The 18383-nt window shown below is 36.3% G+C and overlaps 1 pseudogene; it reads right to left on the reverse strand.

Annotated features, from left to right (window-relative positions):
• Positions 1 to 997: 997 nt before the first annotated feature.
• On the reverse strand, positions 998 to 12383 carry LOC100793607 (dihydrofolate synthetase-like; annotated as a pseudogene).
• Between the last annotated feature and the right edge of the window lie 6000 nt (positions 12384 to 18383).

An 18383-nucleotide genomic window follows, 5' to 3' on the forward strand; every position in this document is an offset into this window, starting at 1 on the left:
AGATCGGCCAAAATAATTTTGTAAAACTTTTTTTAAAATATAGTTTTAGAAAAAAATTAAAAAATAAATTTAAGAACAATTTAAATTTAAAATAAGTATCATGGATTAGTTTTGATCCATTAAATATTGATAGGACAAATCTATTAGATTTTTAAAAATAGATTAATTGAATCCACTCCTTTTAAATTTCTTTTGTAATGGATGGATTGAACGCATGACAGATAAATAGATTAGTTTGTGACCCCTACTGGATTGGATGGATGGAATACTACTCCACACACCACCACCAGCAAAGAAGTCGACTGCAAATGACCATCTTCCCCCTTTTTATTAGATTATCAATGCTTTATCTCTACGTTCCCTTGCATAGTCAGTGGTTGGAGTCAATGGTTTATAAACCTGTAGGTAATCAAGGCATATAGCAGCTCTTGAAGTATCAATCTCGAGAATTCTCATTAATTCACTTATGAACTTCTGTTTTGCCAATCATATTTATATGCTACAACTATCAAGTGTACACATTTTAAACTCGTAATTGTGAAAGATAATTGAATTCTTTTTGTAATTAGCTAAACAGCTAAATCAGGTGTTAATACTGATGTCAACACACCATCACTTGCCTCATTGACAATATATTACCAAAAAAAGTGTAATTTGTAGTGTTTATTTTCTAGGAGTTTGTTTAGCCTCCAATGTAAATACTGTGCTGGGTAGTTGAGGCTTACTGCGACCATTTGAATTTCATTCCAGAGACTTCTACTCGCATGATATCTCAAACATTGAAATGAGCAATGTGCTTTGCTTTCATAATTCTAGATAACTTAATGAAGTCACTAAAGAAGACACCGGGAGAAAACTAGTGAAGTCAAAAGGGAAAAAAAGAAAACTAGTATTAATTACTTAGTTGTAGTTCATCCGTTTCTATTTATAAGAAACAAGTTAACTTGTTTCTTATAAATAGGAATGGAGATAATATTAAAACATTGGATTAAGCTCATTAGGATCCTAAAAATGCCTTGCATTATCTCTAAAATATTCATTCTAGAAAGTGTGTTTGGAAACTCTTTGAAAACAGAAAATCACGTTTAGGATGTAAAAGCTATAACTAATAACCTCTGAAAATCACATCTGAAACTTTAAGTCAAACACAATATTAATAGATTACTGTTGAATGCTGATCATTGACATCCAAAATTCTAGTCGAGAGCTGCCGCATGGGGACTATAATTCATTCCATGGAAGCAGAAAACAGTGATGATGAAAGTTAATATAAAGGCATCCAAGATTCCATCTGGCCTTAATTTTTGTGTTGTTATTGCAGGGAAATTCGATTTCAGTAGCTTCACTATAAAACCCCATTAACCAGCAAGAGAAGCTAAGACTGAAGCTGCAATATGCAGAGACCCGGTGAAGACAATAACACGCTTTTCATCCCCTCGTCTGCTTAGAATCTGATTTGCGGTTCTCAAACAACCCTTTAAACATGACTCAGTAGCCAACACGGTCTTACCATCACCCAAATTGCTTTCAGAGCCTACTGGTTGTTCCTTTAATAATTCACTGTATTCTGCCATTCCATCATGAACAATACCAATGCCAAGCTCACCAGAAGCTTTAATCCAAGAATCTCTCAACAAAGATGCTGGTGTTGTTCGAGTTACACCTCCAGCAATAGCAGCTTCTGTCAAAACGACAGTCTCCACATGTACACCTAAACAAATGTGTGATAGCATGTTTAGGCCTATCGTTTCACTACTAGTACTATAGGCTTATCGCAACATTTTTTAATATAGCTCTTCTAAAGTGAAGGGTACACTTGGAGAGAAAAATAGAGAAATATAACCTTTAAATCAAGAATCAATAAAGTGAAATTTAACAACTTCATGAATTGTTATATAAATGCAAGTATTTTATCAAATTCAGAATATTATCCAAGACCCCAGATCTACAACTTAAAAAACATCATCAATATGCAGCAATCAACAGAAAACGATATGCCGAAAAACCTCTTGATCATTGGGTAAATCATTTACAAATAATGACATTATAGACAGGCACAAAAATTTAGTGGTCTGAAGGAACCAAACCAACTTGATCCTCGTTCAATCAATAAACTCTCATATTAAATGACTGGCATTCACTTTCTTCTATTTAAACATGATATTTTAATTAAATTAAAATGTCAACTTAACAAACTTTACCTGAGAGAATCTCTCGAGCAAATCCCACATGATCTTTGTCACTTGCCATTGCAACAACAAAAACCAATTGAGCCTTGGGAAATGCCATCCTTATGGTATTCATCAGAGCTTTGGCAGATTCTTTGGTGTGGGCTGCAGCATATATCCCCACAACTAATCACAACTCTGTTCTCAAGTATTTGTGGCACTAAGCCAGAAATTTCTTAGTTGTTCCCACAATACAAATAAAAATTGTAGTAAACAATAACATAAAGAGTCCATCAGAACCATATTATATGTTAAAGATGTGTCCAGTCTTGAAATTATTCGTATTTCATGTCTTTTCTTCCTCAGAAAATTTCAAAGGATTTTTAGAAAATTTTCCAGAACAAATGAAGCCTTTTTTTTTAAAACAGATTTCAAGTCACTAGTTAATACCACGGTAATAAAGGAAAAGTCAGAGCACTCAACCTCCATCAAGCAGTACTGTTGATCCAGTAAGTCCTAATACCTCAGCTTCTTCAGATGTTAGAAATTGACTCCTTCCAAGAAGGTATGTATCCTCTAAACCATACCTAATAGATTTATCAGAAATACTCCATCCTGATCATCCAATAAACAAGGAGAAAGTGAAGGCATAGTCATAAAACCAAGAAAAAAAAAATAGACTCGATATAAAACAATACTAAGCCTTTGATTTGGTTAATCAAGGACGTCATGAGAAAGATACAAAATAATTATATTAAAATATGCAAAAAATTTGATGCAATGTCTGAACAAAATGCAACAGAAACCCTTGTAGATGTTATCCACACACCTGAATCTCAAGTAACTTCTGAATTAGAGTAGGAATATATTCAATTTAATTATAAGAAGTGTTAGAAAAACTGAGAAACATCTGATGATATCTTGGAATATTTTAGAGTATCCCAGATGATCTTTAAGGATTTATTATTCTTTTATATTTCGATATGTTTCTATATTTAATATTCAATTAGGACTACTATTTATTGGGTTGTCTTTTGTGATCACCTCATTACATCATAATAATATCAATCTTGTATTATTATGATTCACTATTATCTCCTTTTCTTCTTCCCTACCTAAAATCTTTGAATTCAACAAAAAGAAAAGACATGTGTAGAGTGAGGCCAAGCAGAAGGTAGAAAAGTTATACCTAAATTGCGAAGAACAAGTGCCACACAAGTAGCAGTAGCTGCATTTTGAAGTTGGTGATCTCCAAAGCATTTGCAACTTCACATCATGTAACTTACAGGACTACATTAATAGGTATATTCATAAGTTGCTCATAAACTTTTCCATGATCAATGATGAAAGGGTAGACAGAAAACCAGCTAAAATAACATACTAAGGTAATGGACAAATGAGGTGCACAAATTCTTCAAACATTCAGATATTTTATTACAGCATAAGATGCAAGATACTATGAGACACAAAGCGATATAGCAAACATGTGGAGGCAAGAGAATTATGACCTTGCACAGTGGGAAGAGATAATAATCTACAATACTACAACTACAGTTCCAAATCAAGAGTGTTTAAATTAGGTTATACTTTTAGACTGCCTATTTTTGCTATTGATAATCAAATTGATAAGCATAAGCATAAGCCACACATCACCAAGGTGTAACCCGCAAATACCCAAGGGGTGCAAACCACCCAAAGGGTGTAAACCACCCAATAGTTACGATTCACCCAAAAGGTACAAGGTCAGAAGATGTGAATCAAGGGGACATGACCCTTGCGAACAGTCACAACCAACCGAAAGGGGACATGACCCTTGCGAACAGTCACAACCAACTATTATGATCCGCCCAAGGGGTGCAAGGTCAAGAGATGCGAATCAAGGGGGCATGACCCTTGGAAACAGTCACAACCATTCAGAATAGTTGTGTCCATTAGATGTAGTATAAATAGAAGTAAACCAGAATAGGAAAGACACTCTGGGAATTAGGAAGAATCTAAATTGTGGAGAGACAGGCTCTCGAAAACCTGTGTAATACAATATCTCAAATTATCTATATAAATTTCTGTTTCATCGTATCAAATCTGTTCCATTTTTATTTGTCCTTATCAATTTGGTATCAGAGCACCGATTCGGTGCCTGTTTCCAACAATGGTGACAACTCGATCTAATGCTGAAAATCCAAACACAATGGAGAGAATTTTGGAAATGCTAATGGAGGACCAACCAAACCGAGATGTAGAACAACAACAACTTGAAACATGTTTTGCGCGCCTAGAAGCCATGATGGAAAATTTGTTCAAGCATTCAGATGATGGCACACCCAAAGGTTCCGTCAATAAAGAAGAGACACCCAAAAACCACACTGGCGAAGGAAAAACAGAATGATGCCAAAAATTGGAAATCCCCATATATGATGGGGAATCTGATGCTTGTAGTTGGATAAATAAATTGGAACGCTTCTTTCAAATAAGAGATATACTGGAAGAAGAGAAAATTCAAGCAGTTATGGTGGCGCTAGATGGAAAGGCACTATCTTGGTTCCAATGGTGGGAGACTTGCAATTCTGATATTGGATGGGGCGATTTCAAAGTTGCCATTCTTGAAAGATTCCAAACTTCAGCCACTCTCAACCCTTTTGCTGCCCTCCTTGCACTTAAACAAGAAGAAATGGTGGAAGAGTACGTTGAGCAATTCGAAAGGTCCACTGGAGGTGTATCCACAGATCCTCAGAAGTTGGAAGCAATGACATTACGGCCTACGCCCAAGAATGTCACCGGCTTAAGGGGATTCTTAGGCCTTACTGGCTATAACAGGAGGTTTGTTCATAATTATGGAAAAATAGCAAGGCCATTGACCAACCTGTTGAAGAAAAATGCCTTCCAATGGAGTTCAGAGGCGCAAACTGCCTTCGAACAACTTAAGCAAGCCATGACCAATTTGCCTACATTAGCAGTACCTGACTTTTCAAAGCCTTTTGTGGTTGAAACTGATTCTAGTGGAACTGGATTCAGAGTAGTTCTAATGCAAGAAGGAAGACCCCTAGCCTTTTGGAACACTACCATATTCGAAAGAAACCAAAGGAAATCGGTGTATGATCACTAATTGATGGCAGTCGTGAAAGCGGTCCAAAAATGGCGACACTACTTGCTGGGAAACCATTTTATTATCAAAACTAACCAAAAAAGTTTGAAATTTTTGATAGAACACAGGAAGCTTGGTGAGGAACAATACAAATGGATTTTCAAATGGGCATGATATGATTTTGAAATACAGTACAAGCCAGGGAAGGAAAATTCTGCTACTGATGGACTTTCCAAGAGAAGTTCCTATTGTGCCATGACAGTCTTACAAATTCACGATTTCGAAGAATGGATAGAAGAGATCATACAAGATGACAAGTTACAGAAAATCATGCAAGACCTGATTATTGATCCTGCATCTCATATGGGCTATACTTTGACGGATCAGAAGTTATTTTACAAGGAGAAATTAGTGCTATCCAAATCTTCCTCTCGGATTCCAATCATTTTTAAAAAAAATTCATTCATCATTGGTAGGACATTCGATCTGTCAAAGAAACCAAAGCAACAACTTGTCTCCAAGAGGATTGCTACAGCCATTACCCATTCCTACACAAGTATGGACAAATATTTCTATGGATTTTATTGGAGGACAACCCAAATCCAAGGGGAAGGATACAATCCTGGTGGTGGTTGACAAACTCACTAAATATGTCCACTTCATACCATTAGGACATCCCTTCAACGCTATCGAAGTAGCCATAGTTTTTCTACAAGAAATTGTAAGATTACATGGATTTTCGTTTTCCATTGTTTTAGATCATAATCCTTTGTTTTTAAGAAACTTCTAGAAAGGCATTTTTAAAGCAGCAGGTACACAGCTTAAGTTCAGTTCAACATATCATCCCCAAACTGACGGACAAATTGATGCAATCCTACCCCGCAAGGGCATTGGTTAGAAGACTCCAAGTAGATTGGGCTAGAGATCCAAGGAAAGGCCCTAAGGTTCTCATGAGCCTTAGGGTAGATTTCGAGCCCATGGGCTAAGTATGAGCCCGCTTATCTTTGTAAATATTAGAATAGGTTTTTCCTTCGTCAAGGCCTTGTATTTTGGCCATTCTAGTAGTACAGGGTTTTAGCCTTGTATTTCGGGGCATTTTGAGTTGTCTTTGTAATAAGGACTTTTTTTTTATTTTCATGTTTTTTGTCATGGGGGTGAGCTTAGCTATTATAGGGGGTGTGTAGCTAAGCTCTAGCTTCTCATCTCAAGGAGGTGAGCTTAGCTATTAGAGAGGTATGTGTAGCTAAGCTCTAGCTTCTTTACGAATCTTCTTAAGGAAGCTTCTCAAGGAGGTGAGCTTAGTTATGAGAGGGGTGTGTGTAGCTAAGCTCTAGCTTCTCAAGGAAGTTTTCTCAAAGAAGCTTCTCAAGGAAGTTTTCTCAAGAAAGCTTCTCAAGGAAGCTACCTAGTCTATAAATAGAAGCATGTGTAACACTTGTTGTAACTTTGATGAATGAGAATCTTGTGAGACATCTTTCAAAGTTCCACTTCTCTCCCTCCTTTATTCCTTCAATTTCATGCTCCCCCCTCTCTCTTTCTCTCCCTCTTTCTTTTCCTCCATTGAAGCATCCTTCCAAGCTTCTTATCCAAGGCTCATCTTGGTGGTGAAGCTCCTTCTTCCATGGCTTATTCCCTAGTGGATGGCGCCTCCTCTCCCCTCTTCTCCTTTGTCTTCCGCTGCATCTCCATGGTGGAAAACCACCATTAAAGGACCTCATTGAAGCTCAAAGATCCAGCCTCCATAGAAGCTCCACAAGCAAGCTTCCATCACAAATAGAAGTTGTCAACCAATGCTTGGAAGTTTATTTACGATGCATAACTAGAACAAAGCCTAAGAAATGGGCCTCTTGTCTTCCATGGGTAGAATTCTGGTTTAACACCAATTATATTGCTTCAAGCAAGATGTCTCCTTTCAAAGCTTTGTATGGACATGATCCCCCTCACATTCTCAAGGGATCGACCATTCCTTCCCGCCTTGAAGAAGTCAATAAACTAACAATTGCTTGGGATGAATTATTGGCTACTCTAAGAGAAAATTTGCTGAAGTCTCAAGATATCATGCGAGCAAATACCAATAGACACAGTCGGGACATAGAATATGCAGTCGGTGATTGGGTGTTCTTGAAGATGCAACCTTACAGGAGAAGATCCTTGGCTAAAAGGATTAATGAAAAACTCTCCCCTCGGTTTTATGGTCCTTTCCAGGTGTTTAATAAGGTGGGTACTGTTGCTTATAAGTTGGATCTTCCATCTCACAGTAAAATTCATCCGATCTTTCATGTATCTCTCCTCAAGAAAGCCATTGGTGACTCATTCCAGTCCCAACCTTTACCACCTATGTTATCTGAGGATCAGGAATTACAAGCTTATCCAGATTCTGTTTTAGATATTCGTGAATTACTACCGGGCAACGTGAAAGTTTTAATTCAGTGGAAAAATCTCCCTCCCAGTGAAAATAGTTGGGAATCTGTGGCTAAATTACAAGAGGTTTTTCCGACTTATCACCTTGAGGACAAGGTGAGTCTTTTAGGCGGGGGTATTGATAAGAATAAGCATAAGCCACACATCACCAAGGTGTACACCCGCAAAAATCCCAAGGGGTGCAAACCACCCAACAGTTACAACCCACCCAAAGGGTGTAAACTACCCAATAGTTACGATTCACCCAAAGGGTGCAAGGTCAAAAGATGTGAATCAAGGAGACATGACCCTTGCGAACAGTCAAAACCAACCGAAAGGGGACATAACCCTTGCGAACAATCACAACCAACCAAAAGATGTGAATCAAGGGGACATGACCCTTGGGAACAGTCACAACCAACCATTATGATCCGCCCAAGGGGTGCAAGGTTAGGAGATGCGAATCAAGGGGGCATCACCCTTGGGAATAGTCACAACCATTCAGAATAGTTGTGTCCATTAGATGTAGTATAAATAGAAGTAAACCAGAATAGGAAAGACACTCTGGGAATTAGGAAGAATCTGAATTGTGGAGAGACAAGCTCTCGAAAACCTGTGTAATACAATATCTCAAATTATCTATATAAATTTCTGTTTCATCGTATAAATCTATTCCATTTTTATCTGTTCTTATCAAAAATTCTTGCCAACTAATATTCCAATGAAAGGTGTTATGCTGAACCATATAAACATGTTATGTTTACACTGTTCTTGTGTGTCAGGTTTAAAGAATGTTCACTAACATTGCACGCCATGTCTCTATAAGATTCACCCTAAGCAATCAATGCCTATAGTTCATCTAAAGTAGCCACCTCTAAGATATGTCCCCATACACTGAATTGTTTAAACAAACTGAAAGTTAAAGAACAAAAGTTCAAACCATTTTCATGTCTTTCACAACTTGTATCAGTATATCACAAATTTGACAAGGCCTTCCATTGAGTATGCTGAAACTTTTCATAGTACACTTATTTCCAGTATCGTATGCTGACACTACAGGTGAATTCATGGCTACTGCTTTGTCTCGAATAATGCGCTCAATATGAGGGACAAATGGACCACCCAACACCAACTGGAATGGTATTCCTTTAGTCAGCAAGAAATAAAGGAAACAATGGAGTATCTCTTAATGACATTTTAAAGAACAAAGTTATTTACCCAAACTCACCAAAAAAAAGTTGCTACTCTTTCTTTTGAGTTTGATGAATGAAACTTCAAAACATATATATCCATTAACAAAAAAGATAAACCGTGGAAGAAATGTCTAACTCCATCCCAAAAGAAATGGAATTTCTATAGCTTCCATTTTCACACTTTAGCTAACATTTTAGAATATCTAGTCTTCAGAAAATGTTAATGGACTCTGGATTAATAGCAAACAAAAACAATACAATTTTCTCACTATCTTATTATTTAAAATGCCACCCAAATAATCCCTGAGTTTGGCTTTTCACTCATTCTCAAATGCCCTAAAGATAATGGAGTCTTGTGGGAAGCATTGTTAAAAGGGATGGAAGAGATATGCAGGATGATCAACGGAATGAAGGACATACAGACAAAGTTGGATTATTTGGATGAAATGAAAATGATGATGACTAACATCATTAAGAAGTGGGGGAGAGAATGCTTCCATAGATGAACTCATCAGTCACCAGGGAGATTGCAAAAGTGCAGATACCAAAGATAGAGAAGTTAGTTAGAGGGGATTAGTTGGATAAATAAATAGGAGAAGTGTAAGATGATCATTCAGAGAATTGTATTTTGAGAGCACAGAGCAAGTGCTCAGTTGTGAAAGGAGAAACCCTCATAGGAAATATTTTTCTCCTTGTATTGTTCATTTTCAGTCTAGCAATAAAATTACTCTTTCTTTTCTCAATTTCCATTTTGGATTCCCAACAAAATTGGTTATGGTTAGGCAGCAGCTGTGTGCAGGGGAGTAAGTGGGATGAGGTAGGGATTTCTTTCATAATGTTTTGAGGATTATAGCTGAGGCTCAAGGCTGGAGAATAGTTTTTTTTTCTCAGGAAGGGACAATAGTCCCCAGGGAGGCCAGACTTTCTGGTTCTTTGTCATGATGTAATTACCTAATTTCAGCAATAATAATCTCAGTTTTTCTTTTCACTCATTTTCTATCAATTTTTTTCATTTACAAAATGTACTCATGTCCACAAGAAATGGGTTATATATCTTGTCAATTTCAGGATGTCACATTAATATGAAAATGAGATCTATAGAGAGAAACACTTAACTGGGCGGTCTTGTTTTATGATTCCTGCCTTTGCCATTGCAATTGTTTCCAAAGAACCCCCAAGAGCTGCCAAATGTTCTTCACCTATAGTGGTTATGACTGATGCAACAAGCCCAGAGCTGGATATTATATTTGTTGCATCTCGTGCACCCCCTAACCCAGCCTGTAGAATATAATTAAAAAAGAATAGCATAATTTAGGTTTTTGAATATAATGTGAATGAAAGGGCCATAATAACCAGCACAACCCCCACCATGCCCTACCTTACCTTAAAGTGAATATCAACTCTCAAGATTCTTTTAATGGAGAGAAATAACAACAATATAATCAGAAGAATCAACCAATAACATAATGGTATAGAGCAAGCAGTTACTGGATGTAGGGAAATAGATAATTAACCTCAATAACAGCAAAGTCAACATTCTCATCAGCAAATAGGAGGAATGCCATGGTAGTGAAAACCTGAAACATTTCCATAAATGATTTAAGTTATCAAATACAGAAGTTGGCAATGTGCATGATTTCTAACATATTAAATACCAATATAAAAACAAAAGGGTAAAGAAATAAGAAAACAAAGAATATTCCACCTGGATTTTAATAGAATGCTATGATTATGAAGGTGTAAGCAGAAATATCTAAATAATAATGAAATATTAAATTCAGCAATGTTTTTGGGTAACAACATGGACCAAAAACAAGAAAGAAATGCAATGGCCACAAAAAGGAAAAACACTACTCCCAGCCTGTCAATTGGACACATGGAATCCCATCAACATACGTCCTCAAGTTACCACAACAATTTCTTGACAACATTCAAACATTGATGAGGTTCAACATTCAATACCTCAAAATGGCTTATGCAACCATTTTCCTCTTTCATTGCCTGGTCAATATCGGGCTTGATCCTACGAAAGAGATCATTCAACAATTTCGCTGACACCAGATGGCCGGATTTTCCCAGTAAAATGCGCTCCCGGATGGTCAGGATATGTGGACTGCTTGAGAAAAATAAAGCCTGCTGTCCATGATGTGCAAAACTATAAAGAATATATAGTTGAAGACGAATCACAAGCAGATGCAATTATACAAAAATAAGACATATTTAAATGGTAGAGAAACTTCACCTAGTGTAACAACCAACAGAATAACCTTCATTCCTCAGAATATTAGATACAAAAGCAGCTGTTGATGCCTTCCCCTTAGTTCCAGCAATATGAACAGCCTAGAATTGGAGTGAGCACTTCCATCAACTACATAAAATCAACTGAAAGTACAAAAACATCCCTAAAGCCCAAGCATAAAATGCCCATTTTAACTTCCATGGGTTAGTTGGTGTCCTCTTCAAAACATGGGTGAAAAATTAAGAGATAAACTTTAAAATAAATTTGGTTTAATTACTCCTTCGATCCCTATGCATACACAGATTTTACATCTTAGTCTCTATCCATAAAAAAAAACTATCTTTTTAATCTGTTTTAGTCCCGGTCATCCAAAATTGTAGGGACTAAAATGAGTTTAAAAGTGTACCTATAGGGACTGAAATAAATAATTTCTAGATGTTAGGACTAAATCGAATAGTTTCTAGGTGTAGGGACTAAAACATAAAGATGGTTCCCAACCAAATAAGTAATTAAACCAATATTTTTTAAAAAAAGGCTTAAATATGTTTAAGGTTGCTAATAAATTACCAAATTTTATTCTAGGTCCTAATAAATTTTTTCATTATTTTTAGTCCATGATATATTCAAATTTTTGTTTTGCATTTCTGCCGTCAATTAAGTGATCAAAATGGCACCATCCGTTGATAATGAGTGAAAATAGAGAGGGAGAGGAATGAAACCTTGAACTTGGAGTGAGGGTTACCAAAACGCTCCATGAGGCATCTCATTCTACCAAGATCGAAACCGTCGCTGGAATCGGTGCCGGCACCTTTGGGAACTCCTGATTTCTCGTAATTTTTGAGGGAGTCGAGGTAATCCAGAAAGTCTTTCATTTCGGAGTGCGAAGAGAGGGTTCGTATGGGACCTACTCGACTAGTGAATCCTCTGCGTATCGACGACAGAAGCATCTTCCACCGTCACCTATGTTCATATACAGCATGTCATTCAGATAACACATACCTCAAGGTTTCACAAAGTGCAATAATGTTAATTAAACATGGAAAAACAGGGAACATCATCAAGCAATGTAAACGACGAAGGAAACAAACAACAGATTTCCAGCAATTACGTTAATTAAACACAATCAAAAGTAAAGTTTTGTTACCACATGAGCTAGTTCCCTCCACCTGGAATGGTGAAATCCGAACACTGTTTCTCGCTCTCCCAGGAACCAAAAATTGAAGCTACTGCACAATGCCTCTTCCAATGTCAACAACCGGTGTAGAAGAAAAAAAAGGGGAAATAGATGGCTTTTTATGGTGCAATTTTATTTCAAAATTACCAAAATGGATAGTTTTTGAATTATTTACGAAAATAGGTAAGTTATCATTCAAAGCACGATCTCACTTATAAATATATCATCCTTGCAAGTACAATTTTCCTTTGAATCCTTTTTTTGTATGAAAAAATTGTGCACTCAACGATGATTTATGTGTTTTTTATTACATATTTTAACTGAAATTATGTTTACATTAGCGATTTCAATTTAATTTTTTAAGACTAAACCAAAGTCGTCTTTGTTGTGACTATTTTGGTTCTTTTTTCTCATAGTTTTTTATAATTAAAAATGGATTTTTATTTTAGCATAAAATTATAAATGATTAAGGAATTTCTAAATTTAATAAAATAATAGAAAAACAATAAAATGATAAATGAGCAAAAGTTAATACAACTTAAACAATGTACACGCATTAATTAAGCATAAAAAGAAGATAAAATATTATAAGATATTTTATATATTTCATTGTTTATATATGGACATTTATCATGATGATATCTTTCATTGCAACACATTGAACAATTCTTAGGCTTATTTGGAATTGATTCATCTATTTCATTATGTATGCGACTAGCACTTGGCCTACTTGATTGGTGTCATTGCATTTTAGGGTTGGAACAAAATTGGAACCTGTATATTGAGACTAGTAGTCCTTATTGCCAAGGGAGTGGAACTAAGTTTTGTAAATGTTTTTCAACTTGTACATAGGATCAACTTGTAAATACATTTTAGAGACTTGGGCAGAGAGTTCATTTCTACCTGAAGTGAAATCATGGACAAAACATGTACTTCCAAAGACACGGAGAGGATCAAAATGAAGGTCCTGTTTAGGATTCAAGATGGAGTAAGGAATGTGATTATTGAGAATCAATGAAGACATGTAGTTAATTAGATGACAAACAGTAAGAAGAGCATCCCCCTAAAAATGAAGTGAGGCATTATAGTGGAGAAGAAGGGTGCGAGCTATTTTCACCAAGTGATAATTTTTGTGTTCAACAACACCATTTTGTTGTGGTGTGTGGGCACATGATGTGAGAATGATTCTTCATTAGAAAAACCCAAGTACAACGAGATAAATGGTTTATAAATGTGGACAAAATAAAAATATCCTAATGTGGAACAGACTCAATTGGGACCCCAAATATCAAAGTGAACTAAGACAAAAGGTGATGCACCACGCTTATTAACACGAGAACCATAACAATATGTTTACCTAGTTGACATGACTCACATTGGAAGGACTTAATATTGGAAGACCTAGGAACTAATAGACCTAGGAGATGCAGTGAGACACATGCAACCAAAGGCGTAAGCTAATATAATCCTCTAGACTCATGTCCTGCTCTAATCGTCCATCTAGTGTGTCAATCATGTACAAGAACAAAATTATTAACAAATAGGATAGAAAAATGAAGAGTGCAGGTGAGTTGTGTAACATCCTAATTTTCCATGTGTGTATGGTAGACAATGTTATTGTTTTGTCGTGTGATTGAATAGTGTTTTCAGACTATTGAAATGGTAAAAAATGAGATGTTACCATAGAATACCTAGGCATGGTTAAACTCTTAAGTTTTCAAGCTAAAGTCTAGAAAGAATAAGAATAACTTAGAGAAAATTCTCTACTCAAATAATGGTCAACTCATTAATGACCTAGATATTAATAATTGGATTTTGGTCTAGAAATAGAAATTAGAAGTGACGTAGCTCCATATGGAGCTTGTAGGCCTTGGATCCTCTTCATCAATGGAGTCCTTTGCTTCTTGAAGTTTAATGGCAGCGGAATAAAGAAGGAAGATAGATGATTGAAGATGCCACTTCAAGGAGAAGATGAGTCAAGAAGCTCACCACCATAGGAAGCCATGAATAAGAGCTTGAAGGTAGGAGAAGATGAGTGGAGAGAGAGGAAGAGAAGGAGCACGAAATTTTGTGCCTCAAAAGAGGTCTGAACTTTAATGTGTAATTTTCAAATGATCAAAGTTGAAAAAAATGCACACACATGACCTCTATTTATTGCCTAAGTATCACACAAAATTAGAGGGAAATTTGAATTTCTATTCAAATTTCACTTGAATTTGAAATTGAATTTGTGGAGCCAAAATTTCACTAATTATGATTAGTGAATTTTAGCTATGGTTCAGCCCTCTAATCCAAGATCAAGTCCAAGACTCTCCACTAAGTGTGCTTAGGTGTCATGAGGCATGTAAATCATGAAAGACATGCACAAAGTGTGACTATATGATGTGGCAATGGGTATAGCAAGCAAATGCTCACCTCCCCCTCTAAAATTTAATTGGATTGGGTTTCTCCCAATTCAATTAAATTTATTTCCCAACACACATATCAAATATTCACTTAATGCATATGAAATTACAAAACTACCCCTAATACAAAAATTAGTCTAGGTGCTCTAAAATACAAGGGCTGAAAAATCTTACATTTCTAGGGTACCTGTTCGGCTTCTGGCAAGTGCACCAGATGGCACAAGTAGTATAAAACGGTAAGAACCGAGTATCAAACACTCGGGAAACTTGTGTTATTTCATAAGCTATTTCAGCAAATAGGTGTCTGGTGTGTAAAGGTAAGTGTGAATATGAACAGGTGTATAAACTATCTGTGCAAAAAGAAAGAAAATCACACGAGAGAAATGATGTGTAAAAACAAGTAGAGAACACGTTGGTCTACCTAATAGGTGCCTGATGCTAAAAAGATATTCTATATCTAACAATGCTCATGTGTTCTTATGGTGTCTCTTGAGATACTAAACCCCGATTCCTTATGATAGTTTAGCCTAATCCTGATCAAGCATCGTCTGTAGATTCCTCTTGTAAGACTAAACTCAACCATGACCACATTAAGACACACATACTCAACTAAATTATCGCACCCCGATTCCTCATGAAAGCACGACAACTCTGCCCTGCACAATCAAGAACTTTAGAGTCAGACCAGTTTCCACTGTTGAATGACCCTAACAAAGCATGCATCTATGTGATCAAGGTAAAGGCATACTGGAATGAAAAGTAGATAGCACAGAGAACACACAAAACATCATTAAATAGATAGAAATATATTTACATCAGGTACCTACAGGGAAGATTCAACAGAGGATTTAGCTTTCCATACCAGGAAGCTTTCTTAACAACAAAGAGAAGAACAAGATGAAAGATTGCAAAAATACAAGTGGTGAGGATGTCTCCTTCACCTCTAGGATTTCACAACCACTCACAAACTCATCTCAAGCTCTCAAACTGGCTCCTGCTTCAAGCTCTGGTCTCTGTAGATCTTTGTTGGTTCAAGTGGCCTCGGAATAATTAAGAAGGGGGGGGGGTGAATTAATTATTAATGAACCTTTACTAATTAAAAATTTATCCTTCTTAATGTTACTAAATTCAATTAGGCTTTTACTACAATGTTAAGAAAGTAAAGAACAGAAATTAAAACTTAACCAAAAGTAAAAGCGATAATTAAAGTGCACACTAGAAATTAAAGAGTGTAGGGAAGAAGAAGACAAACACAAGAATTTTATACTGGTTCGGCAACAACCCATGCCTACATCCAGTTCCCAAGTAACCTGCGATCCTTGAGATTTCTTTCAACCTTGTAAAAACCTTTACAAGCAAAGATCCACAAGGGATGTACCCTCCCTTGTTCTCTTTGAACAACCAAGTGGATTTACCCTCCACTTGAATTGATCCACAAGAGAGGTACCCTCTCTTGTTCTCAGTTACAACAACCCAAATAGATGTACCCTCTACTTGTACCACAAAGGATGTACCCTCCAATGTGTTAAGACAAAGTTCTTAGGCAGTTAGTCCTTTGAAACTTTGTAAAGGGGAAACAAAAGATATCTCAGGCGGTTAGTCCTTTGAAATCTTTTGTTTAAGGGAAGGGGAAGAATAAAAAGAATTCTCAGACTGTGTCTTTTTGAATTCTTTGAAAAGGGAGAAGGGAGACACAAAAGAATTTAGGCGGTTAGTCCTTTGTTCTTTTGGAAAAGGGAGAAGAGAGACACAAAAAGAATTCAGGCAATTAGTCCTTGTTGAATTCTTTTTGGCAAAGGGAGAAGAGAATGAAAAGATATAGCACACTTTTGTTTTCTTCAAAAGAACAAGGTTTAGAAAATAGAAAACTTGGAAAGCTTTTTGGCAAAGGATGAAGAAGAAAGATGAGAAGCAAAGGTTTCAAGATTTCTCAAAAGTTGTTCAAGAAATTCTAAAAGTTGTAAGTGTTATTGAAATGCAAGTCAAGGTCTTGCTTTTATAGACTCTTCATGTCTGGTCAAGAAAACCATTGGAAGAGTTATAACCTTGAGAAAATCTTTGAGAAAATCATTGGAAGAGTTACATCTCTTGACTTTTTATTTAGAACTTGTCACTGGTAATCGATTACCATAATCATGTAATCGATTACACAAAGCATTTTATGAAAAGATGTGACTCTTCACAATTGAATTTGAATTTCAACGTTCAGATACGCTGGTAATCGATTACCAATATATTGTAATTGATTACACCATTTAAAAAACATTTGAAACGTTGCAAATTCAGTTAAAATCTTTTGAAATCAATCTTTACCACTGGTAATTCATCTTCTCTTGAATCTTGATTCTTCTTGATGTCTTTTCTTTAATCTTGATCTTGAACTTGTTGACTCAATCTTAAAATCATTTTTTTGGGCTTTTTGTCATCATCAAAACTATTTGAATCATACTTGATTCATCATCATGAAGCTTGCTTCTACATATGCTTCCTTGTTAACATATCTTTCAAAAATTTAGAGTAGAGTGACATCTGTTGCAAAGCTTCTCTGAAGGGCATGGTTATTTCCAGTTTCCTAAAAATATCTAAAAATCTCGCTAGATGATGATCTTTTTCTTTCTTGGAAGGTACCACAGGATATGGTACTTCCACACCTTCATCCATAACTTTTTCACTCCTACTCTTCTTTGCATTCTTATTATTATTTTCATCTTTTTCATTTTTTTCATTTTCTATTTCTTTTTCTACTTCTTTTTCTTTTTCTTGGTCCTTCAATTCTTTATTCTTGACCATTATTTGTTCCTCTTTTTCTTGATTACTTTCACCTCTCACCTCATTTTCTTGCCATCAGTAATTTTTTTGTCAGCAATTTTCTTCTTATGCACAACACTATCCTCATCCTCAACCTCCACAAACCTTTTACTCCTTGTCATCACAAATTTGCATTCCTCCTTGGGATTTTGTTCTGTATTTGCCACAAAACTGTTGAATGACATGTCAGCTATCTGCTTGGCCAGTTGTCCCACCTAGACCTCATGGTTCTTCAATGCTGACTTAGTGCTTTTATGATTTGACATTGTTACCTGCATAAACTGAGTCAAGGTCACCTCCAGCTTAGTAGTCCTCTGAAATATGTTAGGTCCTTGTTGGATTGGCCTATTTGAAGGCCAACTCTGGTCTTTGTTGAACTGGTTGCCAGGGTGTGTCCTCCATTATCCTTGTTGATTATAGGGACCCTGCTGAAAGCCTGAAAATCCTCCTTGAGTATACCCTTGTTGTTGTTGATTTCCCATATAATGAATTTCTTGAGTGTTTTCTTCAGTGGGAATACATTGGCCTATTTCATGAGCCTCACCACATATGGTACAACCTGTAAACTACAAAATAGAAGAGTGTGTAGGTTGACCCATAGACAACTTAGTTGGCAGCTTACCAAGTGTTTCTATTAAAATCTCAAGATGCTTATAAAGCAACTTGTTCTGTGCCAATAAAGCGTCATGTGATGATAGCTCTATCAAGCTTTTCTTCATGGGTTGGTGGGTTCTGTCTCGTAGAATGGCATGATCAATGGCTAACATGTTCTCAATTAGCTTAGTTGCTTCTTACGGGGTCTTCAGTTTTATCTTTCCCCCTACAGAAACATCTAACAGTTGCTTGGTTTGTGGTCTCAACCCATCTATAAACATATTCAATTGGATTGGCTCAGAAAACCCATGAGTGAGAGT

Source organism: Glycine max, chromosome 14, assembly GCF_000004515.6.
Source record: "Glycine max cultivar Williams 82 chromosome 14, Glycine_max_v4.0, whole genome shotgun sequence".
Lineage (NCBI taxonomy): Eukaryota > Viridiplantae > Streptophyta > Magnoliopsida > Fabales > Fabaceae > Glycine > Glycine max.